The sequence below is a fragment of the Cynocephalus volans genome, chromosome 10 (genome assembly GCF_027409185.1).
Source record: "Cynocephalus volans isolate mCynVol1 chromosome 10, mCynVol1.pri, whole genome shotgun sequence".
Lineage (NCBI taxonomy): Eukaryota > Metazoa > Chordata > Mammalia > Dermoptera > Cynocephalidae > Cynocephalus > Cynocephalus volans.
Genome location: NC_084469.1, coordinates 125,723,285 through 125,743,433, shown reverse-complemented (window position 1 = coordinate 125,743,433; position 20,149 = coordinate 125,723,285). Strand labels below are relative to the sequence as shown.

General features: G+C 39.0%; 1 pseudogene; it reads left to right on the top strand.

The window, feature by feature from the left end:
* The first annotated feature begins 18,262 nt into the window (after positions 1-18,262).
* LOC134388914 (elongation factor 1-alpha 1-like) lies at positions 18,263-19,882 on the top strand (annotated as a pseudogene).
* The last annotated feature ends 267 nt before the right edge of the window (positions 19,883-20,149 follow it).

The window sequence follows — 20,149 nt, the reverse complement described above, 5'->3', positions numbered from 1 at the left end:
ATATAACCAAAAAAGAAAACTACAGGCTCATATCCTTGATGAATATAGATGCAAAAATCCTCACCAAAATACTAGCAAACAGAATACAGCAACACATACGTAAAATTATTCATCACCATCAAGTGGGATTCATCCCAGGGATGCAAGGTTGGTTCTACATACGCAAATCAATAAATGTGATACACCATATTAATAAAGTCAAACACAAGGACCATATGATCATCTCTATAGATGCTGAAAAAGCATTTGATAAAGTTCAGCACTCATTCATGACAAAGACCCTGTATAAGTTAGGTATAGAGGGAAGGTATCTCAACATAATTAAGCCATATATGTCAAACCCACTGCCAATATCATCCTGAATGGGGAAAAGCTGAAAGCTTTTCCTTTAAGAACAGGAACTAGACAAGGATGCCCACTCTCACCACTCCTATTCAACATAGCCTTGGAAGTACTAGCCAGAACAATCAGAGAAGAGAAGGAAATAAAGGGCATCCAGATTGGAAAAGATGAAGTCAAACTGTCCCTGTTTGCAGATGACATGATCCTATATATCGAACAGCCTAAAACCTCTACAAAAAAACTCTTGGAATTGATAAATGATTTCAGCACAGTAGCAGGATACAAAATCAACACACAAAAATCAGCAGCATTTCTTTTCTCCAATAGTGAACATGCAAAACGAGAAATCAAGAAAGCCTGCCCATTTACAATAGCCACCAAAAAAATAAAATACTTAGGGATTGAGTTAACCAAGGATGTGAAAAATCTCGATAATGAGAACTACAAACCACTGCTGAGAGAAATTAGAGAGGATACAAGAAGATGGAAAGATATTCCATGCTCTTGGATTGGAAGAATCAACATAGTGAAAATGTCCATACTACCCAAAGTGATATACAAATTCAATGCAATCCCCATCAAAATTCCAATGACATTTTTCTCAGAAATGGAAAAAACTATCCAGTCATTTATATGGAACAATAAAAGACCACGCATAGCCAAAGCAATGCCCAGCAAAAAAAATAAAGCTGGAGGCATAACACTACCTGACTTTAAGCTATACTACAAAGCTATAATAACCAAAACAGTATGGTACTGGCATAAAAACAGACACACTGACCAATGGAATAGAATAGAGAATCCAGAAATCAACCCACACACTTACTGCCATCTGATCTTTGACAACGGCCCCAAGCCTATTCACTAGGGAAGGGACTGCCTCTTCAGCAAATGGTGCTGGGATAACTGGATATCCATATGCAGGAGAATGAAACTAGATCCATACCTCTCACCGTATACTAAAATCAACTCAAAATGGATTAATGATTTAAATATACACCCTGAAACAATAAAACTTCTTAAAGAAAACATAGGAGAAACACTTCAGGAAATAGGACTGGACACAGACTTCATGAATACGACCCCAAAAGCACGGGCAACCAAAGGAAAAATAAACAAATGGGATTATATCAAACTAAAAAGCTTCTGCACAGCAAAAGAAACAATTAACAGAGTTAAAAGACAACCAACAGAGTGGGAGAAAATATTTGCAAAATATACATCTGACAAAGGATTAATATCCAGAATATATAAGGAACTCAAACAACTTTACGAGAAGAAAACAAGCAACCCAATTAAAAAATGGGCAAAAGAGCTAAGTAGGCATTTCTCTAAGGAAGATATACAAATGGCCAACAGACATATGAAAAAATGCTCAACATCACTCAGCATCCGGGAAATGCAAATCAAAACCATACTGAGATACCATCTCTTTTTTTTTTTTTTTTTTTTTTTTTGTCGTTTTTTCGTGACCGGCACTCAGCCAGTGAGTACACTGGTCAGTCCTATATAGGATCCGAACCCACAGCGGGAGGGTCGCCGCGCTCCCAGCGCAGCACTCTACCAAGTGCGCCACGGGCTCGGCCCTGAGATACCATCTCACCCCAGTTAGGATGGCTAAAATCCAAAAGACTCTGAACGATAAATGCTGGCGCGGTTGCGGGGAAAAAGGAACTCTCATACATTGTTGGTGGGACTGCAAAATGGTGCAGCCTCTATGGAAAATGGTATGGAGGCTCCTCAAACAATTGCAGATAGATCTACCATACGACCCAGGTATCCCACTGCTGGGAATATACCCAGAGGAATGGAAATCATCAAGTCGAAGGTATACCTGTTCCCCAATGTTCATCGCAGCACTCTTTACAATAGCCAAGAGTTGGAACCAGCCCAAATGTCCATCATCAGATGAGTGGATACGGAAAATGTGGTACATCTACACAATGGAATACTACTCAGCTATAAAAACGAATGAAATACTGCCATTTGCAACAACATGGATGCACCTCGAGATAATTATATTAAGTGAAACGAGTCAGGCCCAGAAAGAGAAATACCACATGTTCTCACATAATGGTGGGAGCTAAAAATTAATATATAAATTCACACACACACGCACACACACACACACACACACACACACACACACACAAAACACCGGGGGGGGGGAAGAAGATATAACAACCACAATTATTTGAAGTTCATACGACAAGCAAACAGAAAGGACATTGTTGGCGGGGAGCGGTGGAGGGAGAAGGGAGGGATGTTTTGGTGATGGGGAGCAATAATCAGCCACAATGTATATTGACAAAATAAAAATTTAAAAAAAATAAAAATTTAAAAAAAAAAATAAATAAATATTGGAACACTTAAAAAAAAAAGGAGAGAAGAAATCTAGGGTAATTGGAGCAGGGGTGAGGAGGATGGCAAGAGATTGGACAAGGGGCATAAAGAATAATTACAATTTGTAACAATAGATATGCTAGTAATATTGATTTGATCAACATGTCAACATTGAACCCTCAATGTATATATATGTATTATATATGTATAATCAATTATGATTCAATAAAAAGAAAAAAAGAAATTTGACACCCAGTGTGATGGTTGGGGTAATTGATAGGTGGGGCCTTGAAGAGGTGATTAGATTGCAGGACCATGCTGTAGTGAATGGATTAAAAATGGTGGTCATAGGCATGGTTTGGAGGGCTTTACAAAGAGAGTGAGTGAAGAGGATAGATTCTGCTTACTCTCTCTGCTCCACTGTTTTCTGTATGTGATACCTTGCTGTCACTGTTGCCACCACCAAGGCCTTCACCAGTTGTGTTCCCTGGACTTTGGACTTACCAGCCTCAGAAATTGTAAGCAATAAATTTCATTTTTTAATGAAGTAACCAGTTCCAGATATTTTGTTATAAGCAACAGATACAGACTAATACAAGGCTCCAGGTCCACACCAGGTTCCAGACTATTCCAGAGCCAGGTCAGCCCCCAAGCCTTAGGTTCCAGACCTACCCAATGCCAGGCTGGCCCTTGTGCTGGATCAGCCCTCATAGAGCCAAGCTTCAGGACTCCCCCCATGGCTCAGGATCTAGGCCTACTCTCACAGGTTCAGACTCCAGGTCCATCCCAGTGGACCTAAGATCCAGGCCTATCTCAGTGCCTGGCCAGCTCCTGCAAGGTCAGGCTCAGGGCTTACCCAAGTACCAGGTCAGCCCTTGGAATACAGGTTACAGGCTCACACCTGTAGACTCAAATGACATGTTCATCCCAGTGGATCTAGGCTCCAGGCCGAATTCTATGAACCCAAGCATCAGACTTGCTCACTTGCTGACTTAGGCACCAGGTTAGCCTGCCCAAGGATTCTAGCAGCAAGCCCACCTATGGATTCAGCCAGATGGCCTGCCCAGAATCTCTGGATGGACTGACTGGTGAAGGGCTTTGCCAGACAAAGCAAGTGTGCAAAGACTGGATTGAGTCCCTTTCTTCAAATGCCCAAACACCAACTTACAGCCACAGTAATAAAAACAATCAGGGAAATAGGACCCTGCCAAAGGAAAAAAATAAAGTGCCAGTAACTAACCCTAAAGAAATGAGGATTTTTGATCTGCCTGACAAAGAATTTAAAACAGTTGCTTCAAGGAAGCTCAATGAACTTCAAGAAAATACAGAGAAACAACGCAATGAAATCAGGAAAATAATAAGTGACCAAAATGAGAAATTTAACAGAGGATTGAAATTATAAAAAATTCTGGAGTTGAAAAATACAACGAATGAAATAAAAAAATGCAATAGAGAGCATCAACAGCAGAATTCATCAAGCAGAAGAAAAAATCTGAACTTGAAGACAGGTTATTTTAAATTATACAGTCAGAGGAGAAAAGAAGAATTAAAAGAAATGAAGAAAGCTTATGGCATTTATGATAGCATCAAAGGAGCTAATATATTTGAGGTGTAGGGGTTAAAGAAAGAAGAGAGAGACAAAGGGGTAGAAAGCTTTCTTAAAGAAATAATTGCAGGCTGGCCTGTTAGTTAAGAGTATCGTGTTAAAACACCAAGAAATAATTGCAGAAAACTTTCCAAATGGGCTGGCTGGTTAGCTCACTTAGTTAGAGAATGCTGTTGATAACACCAAAATCAAAGGTTTGGATTCCCTTACCAGCCAGCTGCCAAAAAGACAGAAAACTTTCCAAAGCTGGGAAAATGTAAATATCCAGGTACAGGAAGGTCAAAGTTCTCTAATCATATTCGATCAAAACAAGACTACATCTAGACATACTATAATCAAACTGTCAAAGAGAGGATACTGAAAGCAACAAGAGAAAAGAAGGAAATAACATAAAGGAGTTCCAATATGTCTAGCAGCAGATTTTTCAGCAGAAATCGTATAAACTAGAAGAGAGTGGGATGATATATTCAAAGTGCTAAAGGACAAAAACTGCCAACCAACAATACTGTTGTGGATTGAATGTCCCACCAAACTCATTGAAGCTCAAATTGTGTCTCCCAAAGTCCCAGGTATTGGAAACTTGGTCCCGACTGTGACAGTGTTGAGAGAGTGGGAAATCCAATTATGATAATTAAAAGGTGGGGCCTTGAAGAGGTGATTAAGTTCATGTTTTAATGGTGGTCAGGGGCATGGTTCTGAGGGCTTTAAAATGAGGGCACATGAGAGTCTGTCTCTGCTTCCACTATCTCACAATATGATACCCTGTGTTGCCGAAACCACCTCCAAGGAAGATCTTCACCAGATATGTTTCTGGACTTTGGACTTCCGAGCCTCAGAAACTGTAAGCAATAAATTTCATTTTCTTATAACTTACCCAGTTCCAGGTATTTTGTTATAAGCAACGGAAATGGACTAATACATGTATACAGCAAAGCTGTCCCTCAGAAATGGAGAGATAAAGACTTTCCCAGACTAACAAGAGTTGAGGAAGTTAGTCATCACCAGACAAGTCTTTCAGGAAGTGCTAAAGGGACTTGTTCAAGCTGAAGGAAAAGAATGCTAATTGGTAACACAAAAACATAGGAAAGTGTAAAACTCACTGTAAAAGTAAGTACACAGTCAAAATCAGAATATTATAATACTGTAATAGTGGTGTGTAGATCATTTATATCTTTAGAATGAAGGTTAAAAGACAAAACTTTAAAAAAATAGTAATAGCTACAACAATTTATTAAGGGATACACAATATAAAAAGAAGTAAATTGTGACATCAAAACCATACAATGAGGGGAAGGGGTGGAGTTAAAGTGTAGTTTTTATATACAATAAAAGCTAAGTTATTATTGGCTTAAAATAGCCTGTTATAAGAAATATTATGTAGGACTGGCTGGTTAGCTCAGTTGGTTAGAGGGCCAAGGTCAAGCATTCAGATCCCCATACTAACAGCCACCAAAAACAAAACACAACAACAAAAAGACATTTTATACAAGCCTCATGGTAACCACAAAGCAAAAATCTATGGTTGATACACGAAAGATAAAAAGCAAGGAATCAAACATAACACTAAAGAAAATCACCTAACCACAAAAGAAAATAGTGAGGAGGAAAGGAACAAAGGATCTAAAAAACAGCCAGAAAACAATTAACAAAATGGCAGTAGTGAGTCTACCTATCAATAATTACCTTGAATGTAAATGGATTAAATTAATCAAAAGACAGAGTGCTGAATGGGTTGAAAAGATACCCCCCCCCAAAGAAAACCCCAACTATATGCTTCCTACAAGAGACTCACTTCACCTTTAAGGGTAAACATAGACCGAAAATGAAAGGATGGAAAAAGATATTCCATGCAAATGAAAACCAAAAGAGGGTAGGGGTAGCTATACTTATATCAAATAAAATAGATTTTAAGTCAAAAATGATAAAACAAAACAAGGAAGGTTATTATATGATGATAAAGGTGTTAACTTATCAAGGGAATATAACAATTGTAAATATATGGGCACCCAACATCAGAGTACCTAAAAATACAAAGCAACTAGTAATAGATCTGAAGGGAGAGATAAACTGTAATATAATAACAGTAGGGGACTTCAATACCACATTTTCAGCAATGGACAGATCATCCAGACAGAAAATCAATAAGGAGGTATTGGACTTAAACTGCGCTTTAGACCAAATGGACCTAACAGACATATATAGACCATTCCATCCAATAGCAACATCATAATTCTTCTCAAGCACACATGAAACATTCTCCAGGTTGGGACGTAGGTTAGCCCACAAAACAATCTTAACAAATTTAAGAAGACTGAAATCATATCAATTATGTTTTCTGACTACAATTGTAGGAAGCTAGAAATCAGTAACAAGGAGTTTTGGAAAATTCACAGGTATGTGGAAATTAAACAACATGCTCCTAAACAACCAATGGGTCAAAGAAAAAATTAAAGAGGAAATTTTAAAATACCTTGAGATAGGGCCGAGCCCGTGGCGCACTTGGTAGAGTGCTGCGCTGGGAGCGCGGCGACGCTCCCGCCGCGGGTTCGGATCCTATATAGGACTGACCGGTGCACTCGCTGGCTGAGTGCCGGTCACGAAAAAACGACAAAAAAAAAAAAAAATACCTTGAGATAAATGAAAATGGACATACAAAACTTATGGGATTCAGCAAAAGCAGTTCTAAGTGGGAAGTTTAGAGCAATAAATGTGTACATCAAAAAGGAAAAATGTCCAGTCAGCCACCACAATATATATATATATTTTTTATGTGTGTGTATATATATATATATATATATATATATATAAAGAAAAATCTCAAATAAACAACCTAACATTACACCTCAAAGAACTAGAAAAAGGACAAAGTAAGCCAAAAGTTAATAGAAGGAAATAATAAAGATTAGAGCAGAAATAATAGAAGTGGAGACTAGAAAAACAATAGAAAAGATCAACAAAACTAAGAATTTTTTTGAAAAGTTAATATTTGAAAACCTTTAGCTGAACTAAGAAAAAAAGAGAAAAGATTAAAATCAGAAATGAAAGAGGCATATTGCAACTGATACTACAGAAATTCAAAGGATCATAAGAAACTACTATGGATAATTATATACCAATACATTGGATAACCTAGAAGAAATGAACAAATTCCCAAACACATATAACCTACCAAAACTGAATCATAAAGAAATAGAAAACCTGAACAAACCAATAACAAATAAGGAGATTGAATCAGTAATAAATAGTCTACCAACAAAGAAAAGCCCATGGCTTCACTGCTGAATTCTACCAAACATTTAAAGAACTAATATAAATTCTTTTCAAGCTCTTCCAAAAAAATGAAGAGGGAACACTTCTAAACTTATTTTATGAGGTCAGCATTACCCTTATACCAAAGCTAGACAAAGACACTACAAGAAAAGACAATTACAAGCCAATATCCCTGATGAACACACATGCAAAAATTCTCAACAAAATACTAGCAAACCAAATTCAACAGCATTTTAAAAGTATTCCTCATGATCAAGTGGGATTTATCTCAGGGATGCAAGGATGGTTCAACACACACAAATCTATGAATGTGATATACTATGTTAATAGAATGAAGGCCAAATACCAAATTATCATCTCAATAGATGAAGAAATAGCATTTAACAAAGTTTAACATCTTTTTATGATAAAACTCTCAACAAGGGCTGGCCGGTTAGCTCAGTTGTTTAGAACACAGTGTTATAACACCAAGGTCAAGGGTTTGGATCCCCACACCAGCCAGCCACCAAAAAAAAAAGAAAAAGAAAAAGAAAAAGAAAACAACCAATAAAAGAACTGTTAAATTAGATGCAGAAGGATGTACTTCAACATAATAAAGGACATATATGACAAACCCACAGCTAACATACTCAACTGTGAAAAGTTGAAAACTTTTCCTCTAAGATCAGGAACAAGACAAGGATGCCCACTCTCCCCACTTCTATTCAACATGGTACTAGAAGTCTTAGCTAAAGCAAAGAGGCAAGAGAAAAAATTAAAGGCATTATACTGGAAAGGAAGAAGTGGAAGTGTCCCTGTTTGCAACAAACTAATAAATTCAGTAAAGTGGCAGGATACAAGATCAACATACAAAAATTAATAGTGGGCTGGCCAGTTAGCTCAGTTGGTTAGAGTGTATGTAGCCTCGTAACACCAAGGTCAAGGGTTTGGTTACCCATACTGGCCAGCTGCCGAACAAAAAAGCAAAAAAACCCAAAAAACAGTAGCATTTCATATATGATGACAACAAACTATCTCAAAAAGGAATCAAGAAAACAGTTCCATTAATAATAGCTATAAAAAAGTTAAATACTTTGGAATAAATTTAACCAAGGAGGTGAAAGACCTGTACACTGAAAACTATAAAACATTGGGGAAAAAAAACTGAAGAAGACATAAATAAATGGAAAGCTATCCTGTATTCATGGATTGGAAGAACTGATATTGTTAAGTCCATAATACCCCAAGCAATCTACAGATTCAATGCAGTCCCTATCAAAATTCCAATGACATTTTTCACAAAAATAGAAACAATTCTAAAATTTGAACGGAACTACAAAAGACCCCCACTAGCCAAAACAATCTTGAGAAAACAAACAATAACAACAACAAAAACAAAGCTGGAGGCATCACACTACCTGACTTCAAAAGGTACTGTAAAGCTGTGTCATCAAAACAGCATGGTACTGGCATAAAAAAAGACACATGGACCATTGGAACAGAATATAGAGCCCAGAAATAAATCCACACATTTACAACCAACTGATTTTTGAAAAAGGTGCCAAGAACACACATGGGGAAAGGATAGTCTTTTCAATAAATGGTGTTGAGAAAACTCGATATCCACATGCAGAAGAATGAAATTAGGCCCTTACCTCACACCATATACAAAAATAAACTCAAACTGAATAAAAGACTTAAACATGGGCTGGCCAGTTAGCTCAATTGATTAGAGCACAGCCTTATAACACTAAAGTCACAGGTTCAGATCCCTGTACTGGCCAGCCACCAAAAAAAAAAAAAAAAAAAGACAAACATAAGACCTGAAACTGTAAAACTACTAGAAGAAAGCAAAGGGGAAAGCGTCATGACATTGGTCTGGGCAATGATTTTTTGGATATGACCCCAAAAGCACAGGCAACAAAAGAAAAAATAAACAAATGGGATTGTAGCAAACTAAAAAGCTTCTGCACAGCAAACAAAACAATCAACAGACTGAAGAGACAGCCTTTGGAATAGGAGAAAACATGTGCAAACCACATCTGATAAGAGATTGATGTCCAAGATATATAAAGAACTGAACTCAATTGCAAGAAAACAAATAACCAGATTTAAAAATGGGTAAAGGACCTTGTAGTGGATTGAATTGTGTCCCCCCCAAAGTTTAATGTGTTGGAGGCTGGATCCCCACTGTGACTGTTAAGAGGGTGGGGAATCATATTATGGTAATTGAAAGGTGGGGCCTTGAAGAGGTGATTAGATTCTGAGGACCATACCTAATGAATGGATTAATAATGGTGGTCATGGGCTTGGTTCTGAGGGCTTTAAAAGGAGAGCATGTGAGGGTCTCTGCTCCACCTTTTTATGCCATGTGAGATGGCTGCATTGCTGTAAAGCCACCACCAAAGAAGACCCTTACTAGATGTGTTGCCTGGACTTCCCAGCCTCAGAAACTAAGTAATGAATTTTGGGTTTTTTTTTTTTTACAAATTACCCAATTCCAGGTATTTTGTTATAAGCAACAGAAATGAACTAATACAGACCTGAAAATACATTTCTCAAAAGATGACATACAAATAGACAATGGGTATATGAAAAAATGCTCAACATTACTAACCATCAGGGAAATGAAATTTAAAACCACACTGAAATATCACCTCATACCTGTTAGTATGGCTATTGTCAAAAAAGATAAAAAAGATGAATGATGACAAGTGTTGGTGAGGATGTGGAGAAATGGGAAACACTTGCACGCTGTTGATGGAAATGTAAATTAGGGCAGCCATGATGGAAAACAGTATGGAGGTTCCTCAAAAAATTAAAAATAAAACTACCATATGACCCAGCAACCCCACAACTGGGTATGTATCCAAAGGAAAAGAAATTCTGTTGAAGAGATTATCTGCACTTCCATGTTCATTGCAGCATTATTCACAATAACCAAGATATGGAATCAACCTAAATGTCCATCAGTGGATGAATGGATAACGGAAACATGGTCTGTATACACAATGGAAGACTATTTAGCCTTAAAAAAGAAAGAAATCCTGTCATTTGCGACAACATGGATGAACCTGAAGGACATTATGTTAAGTGAAATAAGTGAGGCACAGAAGACAAACACTGTGTGATCTCACTTGTATAATGACAAGATTGGTTTGTTTATAAGAGTAAGTGGCTAAAGGACAGCGGAGGCCAAGATCATCAGAAAAGTGGAGATCAAGGAACTTAAAAGCCAGGTATTAAAAAAATCATCTACATGGATGTTAAAATTACTAAAAATTTAGAGGGTGTTAGAAAATGAGAGAGAACTAAAATCTCCAAGGGATAATGACCAAGGGATCAGGACTTCCCTTAATAGAGAGGTAGTGGGTGGTGTGGTCAGATGGTTGAGGGGCTTCAGGGAGGAGGGAAGGAGAACAGTCTGGAAGCAATGAGGCCACTGGGAGGGGTGGTGTAGGAGAGAAAACAGCCACACGCACAGGGTTATGAGTGAAGTTGTTTTCAAGAGAGATCCAGTCAGAGTAAGAGAGTACGGGGAGTATTCACTGAGGACATAGGGAATTTTGCTTTTGACTGATGGTAAGTTCCAGAGCGCACAGAGGAAGGTTTCTAGAATTTGGGGAGAAGTGATAGAGTCAGAAAGGGGTTGTAGAGAGTGGAGGAAATTTACAGTGGGGTCAGACAGGGAGTGACCCCAGAATCCTGGGCCTCTTGTGGTTAAATAGATGAGGATACAGGTCTTAATGAGATTGAATCTGTCTCAAGGCAGGAAATGGTGGAGAAGCTGGAGTGTTGGGAGGAGGGAAAAGTAGGCATCTTGCCAGGAGCACTCAGAGTTCTGGGGTCCCCTCTTCACTCCTGCTGATGGAAGGCTGGAAGCCTGAGGAGGTGAGTCTTACTTGGAGCACGTGGGGCTCCCTCTCAGTCCTTGCCAAGAGTTCATTCAAGGAATGTTTGAATACTGTATTGTTCATTGCATATGGTAGATATTGTATGGCTCCCAAGAGTGAAAGCGGACAGACCGGTTGTATTGGCCTGGGAAAATGTTTATAATAAGATTTTATTTATTTTTTTTTTTTATTTTTTATTTTTTTTATTTTTTTTTTTTTTTAAAGAGGTTTTTATTTTTTTTTTTATTTATTTATTTTTTTTTTTTTTTGTCGTTTTTTCGTGACCGGCACTCAGCCAGTGAGTGCACCGGTCAGTCCTATATAGGATCCGAACCCGCGGCAGGAGCGTCGCCGCACTCCCAGCGCAGCACTCTACCAAGTGCGCCACGGGCTCGGCCCTATAATAAGATTTTAAAAGCAGGTTGCAAAAAATGTGTGTGTGTGTGTACATATGAGGGTGCTTCAGAAAGTTTGTGGAAAAACAGAATTAAAAGATAGTACAAGTCTTTCCATGAACTTTGTTTTGTTTGTTTGTTGTAAAGATTAAATGAATTTTATTTATTTATTTATTTATTTTTATTTTATTATTTTTTTGTTTTAACTTCTCAATATACATTGTAGTTGATTTTCGTGTCCCTTTACCTATTCCTCTCCCCCCCCTTCCTTTCCATGAACTTTTTGAAGTACCCTCATATACAAGAGAGGTGGGTGGGAGGAGGAAGGGGAGGGAAATGTGGCAACATACTTACAGCTGGCGACTCTAGGTGAAGGGTGTGTGGATGTTTATTATACACTTTCCACTTTTCTGTAGGCTCAAAATTTTGAAAATACGAAAAGAACACTTCAGAGCGGTATATATAGCATTATTTCATTTTTATAGATGTTATCAATTTTATAGATGTATAAATTTTATAGATTTTGTGGATGTGTGTTTATATGCATAGATATCTAAGTTATATTTTAAACTTAGACAAAAGCCAAGAGGATCTGTGGCAAGCCATAACAGTAGTTACCTCTGGGGTGGGGATTTAATAAGGACTTTTACTTCCAATCTGATACAGTTTTTAAAAATATAGTAGTAGTATTTTATAAATGGTGACTTCTGCATTTTAAAGTGTTTTTCAGTAAATATGAGGGTGCTTCAGAAAGTTCATGGAGAAATAGAATTAAAAGCTAATATGGGGCTGGCCAGTTAGCTCAGTTGAGAGAGCAGCCTTGTAACACCAACGTCAAGGGTTTGGTTCCCTGTACTGGCCAGCTGCCAGAAAAAAAGCTAATATGAATCTTTCCATGAATTTTTTGAAGTACTCTCTTAATTTAAGATAAAAATCAGAACAAAATGAAGTACTCAATTAGCCTCATTATCAAATACCATATATATTTTTATGTATACTTATATATAATGTTATTTCTAGATATATCTTGGTTGTTAAACATACTTAAGGAAGACTTTGTGCCATGCAGCGTGCTATGTGCTTTTCATCTACATTCTTTCTCCTGCCTTAGAAGGGTGATTTGTATCAGAAAAACCCCTCCTAGGATAAATTCTCCAAAGTAAAAAATATAATTACCATTAATCTAATACAAAAATTTGTGAGCATTCCCTTAGCCCCTAAACTAACACTAATTTACCTTGAGACAACACTATAAACCAATTAAAATGGACATGGTTAAATAATTAACATCAGTTAACATGGCATGACATAAGGCAGCTTTTCTTTTTTTTTTTTTAAGCAGAGATTTTAAACATGATTTATTCCAAGTTTATTTTATTTTATTTTATTTATTTATTATTATTATTATTATTTTTTCTTAATTTTATTTTGTCGACATACAATGTGGTTGATTATTGTGGCCCATTACCGAAACCTCCCTCCCTCCTCCCTCTCCCCCCTTCCTCCCATCAATGTCCTTTCTGTTTGCTTGTCATATCAACTTCAAGGAATTGTAGTTGTTATGTCTTCTTCCCCTCCCCCCTCCCGATTTGTGTGTGTGTGTGTGTGTGTGTGTGTGTGTGAATTTATTTATTTATTTTTAGCTCCCACCAATAAGTGAGAACATGTGGTATTTCTCTTTCTGTGCCTGACTCGTTTCACTTAATATAATTCTCTCAAGGTCCATCCATGTTGTTGCAAATGGCAGTATTTCATTCGTTTTTATAGCTGAGTAGTATTCCATTGTGTAGATATACCACATTTTCCGTATCCACTCATCCGATGATGGACATTTGGGCTGGTTCCAATTCTTGGCTATTGTAAAGAGTGCTGCGATGAACATTGGGGAACAGGTATACCTTCGACTTGATGATTTCCATTCCTCTGGGTATATTCCCAGCAGTGGGATACCTGGGTCGTATGGCAGATCTATCTGCAATTGTTTGAGGAACCTCCATACCATTTTCCATAGAGGCTGCACCATTTTGCAGTCCCACCAACAATGTATGAGAGTTCCTTTTTCTCCGCAACCTCGCCAGCATTTATCATTCAGAGTCTTTTGGATTTTAGCCATCCTAACTGGAGTGAGATGGTATCTCAGTGTGGTTTTGATTTGCATTTCCCGGATGCTGAGTGATGTTGAGCATTTTTTCATATGTCTGTTGGCCATTTGTATATCTTCCTTAGAGAACTGCCTGCTTAGCTCTTTTGCCCATTTTTTAATTGGGTTGCTTGTTTTTTTCTTGTAAAGTTGTTTGAGTTCCTTGTATATTCTGGATATTAATCCTTTGTCAGATGTATATTTTGCAAATATTTTCTCCCACTCTGTTGGTTGTCTTTTAACTCTGTTAATTGTTTCTTTTGCTGTGCAGAAGCTCTTTAGTTTGATATAATCCCATTTGTTTATTTTTCCTTTGGTTGCCCGTGCTTTTGGGGTCGTATTCATGAAGTCTGTGTCCAGTCCTATTTCCTGAAGTGTTTCTCCTATGTTTTCTTTAAGAAGTTTTATTGTTTCAGGGTTTATATTTAATTCTTTAATCCATTTTGAGTTGACTTTAGTGTATGGCGAAAGGTATGGGTCTAGTTTCATTCTCCTGCATATTGATATCCAGTTCTCCCAGCACCATTTGCTAAAGAGGCAGTCTCTTCCCCAGTGTATAAGCTTGGTGCCTTTGTCAAAGATCAGATAGCTGTAGGTGTGTGGGTTGATTTCTGGATTCTCTATTCTATTCCATTGATCAGTGTGTCTGTTTTTATGCCAGTACCATACTGTTTTGGTTATTATAGCTTTGTAGTATAGCTTAAAGTCAGGTAGTGTTATGCCTCCAGCTTTATTTTTTTTGCTCAGCGTTGCTTTGGCTATGCGTGGTCTTTTGTTATTCCATATAAATGTCTGGATAGTTCTTTCCATTTCTGAGAAAAATGTCATTGGAATTTTGATGGGGATTGCATTGAATTTGTATATCACTTTGGGTAGTATGGACATTTTCACTATGTTGATTCTTCCAATCCAAGAGCATGGGATATCTTTCCATCTTCTTGTATCCTCTCTAATTTCTCTCAGCAGTGGTTTGTAGTTCTCATTATAGAGATTTTTCACCTCCTTGGTTAACTCAATTCCTAAGTATTTTATTTTTTTGGTGGCTATTGTAAATGGGCAAGCTTTCTTGATTTCTCTTTCTGCATGTTCACTATTGGAGAATAGAAATGCTACTGAGTTTTGTGTGTTGATTTTGTATCCTGCTACAGTGCTGAAGTCATTTACACCTCCAAGAGTTTTTTTGTAGAGGCTTTAGGCTGTTCGATATATAGGATCATGTCATCTGCAAACAGGGACATTTTGACTTCATCTTTTCCAATCTGGATGCCCTTTATTTCCTTCTCTTCTCTGATTGTTCTGGCTAGTACTTCCAACTCTATGTTGAATAGGAGTGGTGAGAGTGGGCATCCTTGTCTAGTTCCTGTTCTTAAAGGAAAAGCTTTCAGCTTTTCCCCATTCAGGATGATATTGGCAGTGGGTTTATCATATATGGCTTTAATTATGTTGAATACTTTCCATCTATACCTAACTTATAGAGGGTCTTTGTCATGAATGAGTGTTGAATTTTATCAAATGCTTTTTCAACATCTATAGAGATGATCATATGGTCCTTGTGTTTGAGTTTATTAATATGGTGTATCACATTTATTGATTTGCGTATGTTGAACCAACCTTGCATCCCTGGGATGAATCCCACTTGATCGTGGTGAATAATTTTACGTATGTGTTGCTGTATTCTGTTTGCTAGTATTTTTGTGAGGATTTTTGCATCTATATTCATCAAGGATATCGGCCTGTAGTTTTCTTTTTTGGTTATATCTTTACCTGGTTTTGGTATCAGGATGATGTTTGCTTCATGTTTGCCATTTTTATTATACTAGTGGGTTTAGATTATTCTTGGGTTTTTATGGCAGTGGTAGTTATTTTTCAGGAACCAAACCCAGTACTCCCTTGAGAACTTCTTGTAAGGGTGGTCGTGTGGTGGTGAACTCCCACAGTTTTTGTTTGTCTGAGAAATATACTATTTGCCCTTCATTTCGGAAGGATAGCCTTCCAGGGTAGACTATTCTTGGCTGACAATCTCTGTCTTTTAGTATTTTGAATATATCATCCCATTCCTTTCTGGCTTTTAGGGTTTGTGATGAAAAGTCTGATGTTAGCCTGATTGGAGCTCCCTTATAGGTGATTTGACGCTTCTCTCTTGCAGCTTTTAAGATGCTCTCTTTGTCTTTGAGTTTTGCCAATTTGACTATAACATGTCTTGGAGAAGACCTTTTTGAGTTGAATACGTTTGGAGATTGTAGAGCTTCCTGGATCTGAAGATCTGTGATTTTTTCTATAGCTGGGAAGTTTTCTGCCACTCTTTTGTTGAATATGTTTTCAATGCAATCTCCTTTTTCCTTCCCTTCTGGAATACCCATGACTCGGATATTTGAGCGCTTAAGGTTGTCTGATATCTCTCTCAGATTTTCTTCAATGCCTTTGAATCTTTTTTCTTTTTTTTGTCTGCTTGTGTTATTTCAAACAGCCCATCTTGAAGTTCAGAGGTTCTCTCTTCAACTTCGACAAGCCTGCTGGTTAAATTCTCCGTTGTGTTTTTTATTTTGCTGAATCACTTCTTCAGTTCGGCAAGTTCTGCTACATTTTTTTTCAGGGCATTGATTTCCTTGTACATTTCCTCTTTCAGGTCCTGTATACTTTTCCTCATTTCATCATGATGTCTAGCTGAGTTTTCTTGTATCTCATTCAGTTTCCTTAGAATTATCACTCGAAATTCCTTGTCAGTCATTTCAAGGGCTTCTTGTTCTATAGGATCTAGAGCTTGAGATTTATTATCTTTGGGTGGTGTACTTTCTTGATTTTTCGTATTTCTGGTATCTTTTCTTTGATGTTTATTCATTGTAGCAGGGGGTTTCACAGTCCATAGGTTTGACACTATTGACTGACTAAGATGTTGCTGTGGTTGCCAATTTGGTATTGCTGCCTCAGTGACTCCCTGTTCTGTGCGCTCTGGTCCGGGCTGCTGGGATGCACTGAGGCACCGCAGAGCGTGTGGTCTCTGCAGAGCTTCCCCTTCCCCTGCAGGATGTCTCCCTGCTCTGTGCGTGCTAGGCTGGGCTTGGGATGGAGCCCGGTGGCGGCAGTGAAGCCTACCTGTTGGATCACACAGTGGCGGCCCCACAGGGTGTGTGGTCTCCGTGGAGCTTCTGCCTCTCCTGCTGGACGTCTCCCTGTCTCGGCCGCGTGTTGATTGGCTTCCAGCTCCAGGGACGGGCGGGTGGGGGCGGGGCGTCAGAAGCCGTGGTCACTGCTGCAGCCCGGGGTGACACACACCAGCTCAGGCCTCCATGTTTCCGCCTCTGCGGCTGCAGCTGCGACACGGGCTGCAGCGCACTGGCGGGTCGCGGGCGCGGGTTGGGGGAAGATTCCCGGTTTTCAGCAGGGTAAAGACACCCTTTCAAAGCCGTTCCTTTGCACCAATTCTGCTACAGCTGCATCTGGCGCGGGCCTCAGGCTGCTTCTACTCCTGGCGGAAAAGCGGCAGGCAGCTCTCCTCTTCCTCCATCTTGACCTCCACTCAGTTTAGGCCAGTTTCTAAAGTTTGCTGCCCTGTTCTGTGACTGATTTTGTTATGGTGGTACTCTGAGGAACTCTGTCCTGAAGTCAGTAATGCAGCTAATTGAGATGTGTTCGCTTTTGAGGGATACTTTCTGTCAGAAGTGAAATCATCACCAGAACTGGGCCTTTCTCCATAAGGCAGCTTTTCTTAATTACTCTGTAAAATGGCTGTCTACAGTGTCCTGACTTTCATAGTTTTCATGGCTGTATTGTATGCGTGAGACTGCTATCAAAGAAAGCTCATATTTGACATTCATTGTTCACACGAGGAAAGCTTTCATGCAAAAATAAAAAGAATACTAAAGACAGAAAAATCAAGAGAACAACGTAAGGAGTACCAAGGTTATTTTACTATAAATTAGCAAACAATAAATGCTTTGAGAAAACTTAACACATCCAACTCTACAAGTATGTAGGGGACTATAGGGGGGACTCACCTTTCATGAGCTATGACTCCAAGGCCCTAGAAATCCAGATTAGAGTTCATAATTTTAAGTGCCTTGTAATCCTCATAAACCAAAGTGGATTTAGATGAAACTCCTTATAAAGACAGGTTCTCATAGCCTGGTGTATCTCGGGATTTGACTGTATTTTCTTTAATCCTAATGTAAGCCTGGGGGGCAGCAAGCCAAGAGAAGCAAAGCAGTTTGCTTGACAAAACCCAGTTAGGTTTTTCGCAACAGGTTTGCTGCCAGAATACAGGTGTTGTGAAAACCACCACTAAATCAAAGCCAAAATGGGAAAGGAAAAGACTCATATTAACATCGTTGTCACTGGACACGTAGATTCGGTCAAGTCCACTACTACTGGCCATCTGGTCTATAAATGTGGTGGGATTGACAAAAGAACCATTGAAAAGTTTGAGAAGGAGGCTGCTGAGATGGCAAAGGGCTCCTTCAAGTATACGTGGATCTTGGATAAACTGAAAGCTGAGCGTGAGCCTGGTACCACCACTGACATCTCCCTGTGGAAATTTGAGACCATCAAGTATTACGTGACTATCATTGATGCCCCAGGACACAGAGACTTTATCAAAAACATGATTACAGGCACATCTCAGGCTGACTGTGCTATCCTGATTGTTGCTGCTGATGTTGGTGAGTTTGAAGCTGGTTATCTCCAAGAATGGACAGACCCGTGAGCATGTTCTTCTGGCTTACACACTGGGTTTGAAACAACTGATTGTTGGTGTTAACAAAATGGATTCTACTGAGCCACCCTACAGCCAGAAGAGATACAAGGAAATCGTTAAGGAAGTCAGCACCTACATTAAGAAAATTGGCTACAACCCCGACAGAGTAGCATTTGTGCCAGTTTCTGGTTGGAATGGAGACAACATGTTGGAACCAAGCACTAATATGCCTTGGTTCAAAGGATGGAAAGTCACCCATAAAGATGGCAATGCCAGTGGAACCACACTGCTTGAAGCTCTGGACTGCATCTTGCCACCAACTTGTCCAACTGACAAGCCCTTGCGTCTGCCCGTCCAGGATGTCTACAAAATTGGTGGTATTGGTACTGTCCCTGTGGGCCAAGTAAGACTGGTGTTCTCAAACCTGGCATGGTGGTCACCTTTGCTCCAGTCAACGTTACAACTGAAGTAAAGTCTGTTGAAATGCACCATGAAGCTTTGAGTGAAGCTCTTCTTGGAGACAATGTGGGCTTCAATGTTAAGAACGTGTCTGTCAAAGATGTTCATTGTGGCAGTGTTGCTGGTGACAGCAAAAATGACCCACCAATGAGGCTGGCCTGTGGCTTACTTGGGAGAGTATGGTGCTGATAACACCAAGGCCACAGGTTCAGATCCCTATATAGGGATGGCCGGTTAGCTCACTTGGGAGAGCGTGGTGCTGACAACACCAAGTCAAGGGTTAAGATCCCCTTACCGGTCATCTTAAAAAAAAAAAAATGACCCACCAATGGAAGCAGCTGGTTTCACTGCTCAGGTGATTACCCTGAACCATCCGGGCCAAATCAGAGCTGGTTATGCCCCTGTACTGGATTGTCACATCGCTCACATTGCTTGCAAGTGTGCTGAGCTGAAGGAAAAGATCGATTGGCGTTCTGGTAAGAAGCTGGAAGATGGCCCTAAATCCTTGAAATCTGGTGATGCTGCCATCATTGATATGGTTCCTGGCAAACCCATGTGTGTCGAGAGCTTCTCTGACTATCCTCCTCTGGGTCATTTTGCCATTTGTGATATGAGATAGACAGTTGCTGTGGGTGTCATCAAAGCAGTGGACAAGAAGGCTGCTGGAGCTGGCAAGGTCACCAAGTCTGCCCAGAAAGCTCAGAAGGCTAAATGAATATTATCCCCAATACCCGCCACCCCAGTCTTAATCAGTAGTGGAAGAACGGTCTCGGAACTGTTTATCACAGTGGGCCATTTAAATTTAATAGTAGAGGACTGGTTAATGATAACAGTGCATCATAAAACCTTCAGAAGGAAGGAGAATGTTTTGTGGACCATTTTGGTTTTTTGTGTGGCAGTTTTAAGTTATTAGTTTTTAAAATCAGTACTTTTCAATGGAAGCAATCTAACCAAAAATCTGTCACAGAATTTTGAGAGCCATTAAAACAAACTTTAATGAGAAAAAAAAAAAAACCAAAATCCCGGTTAGTA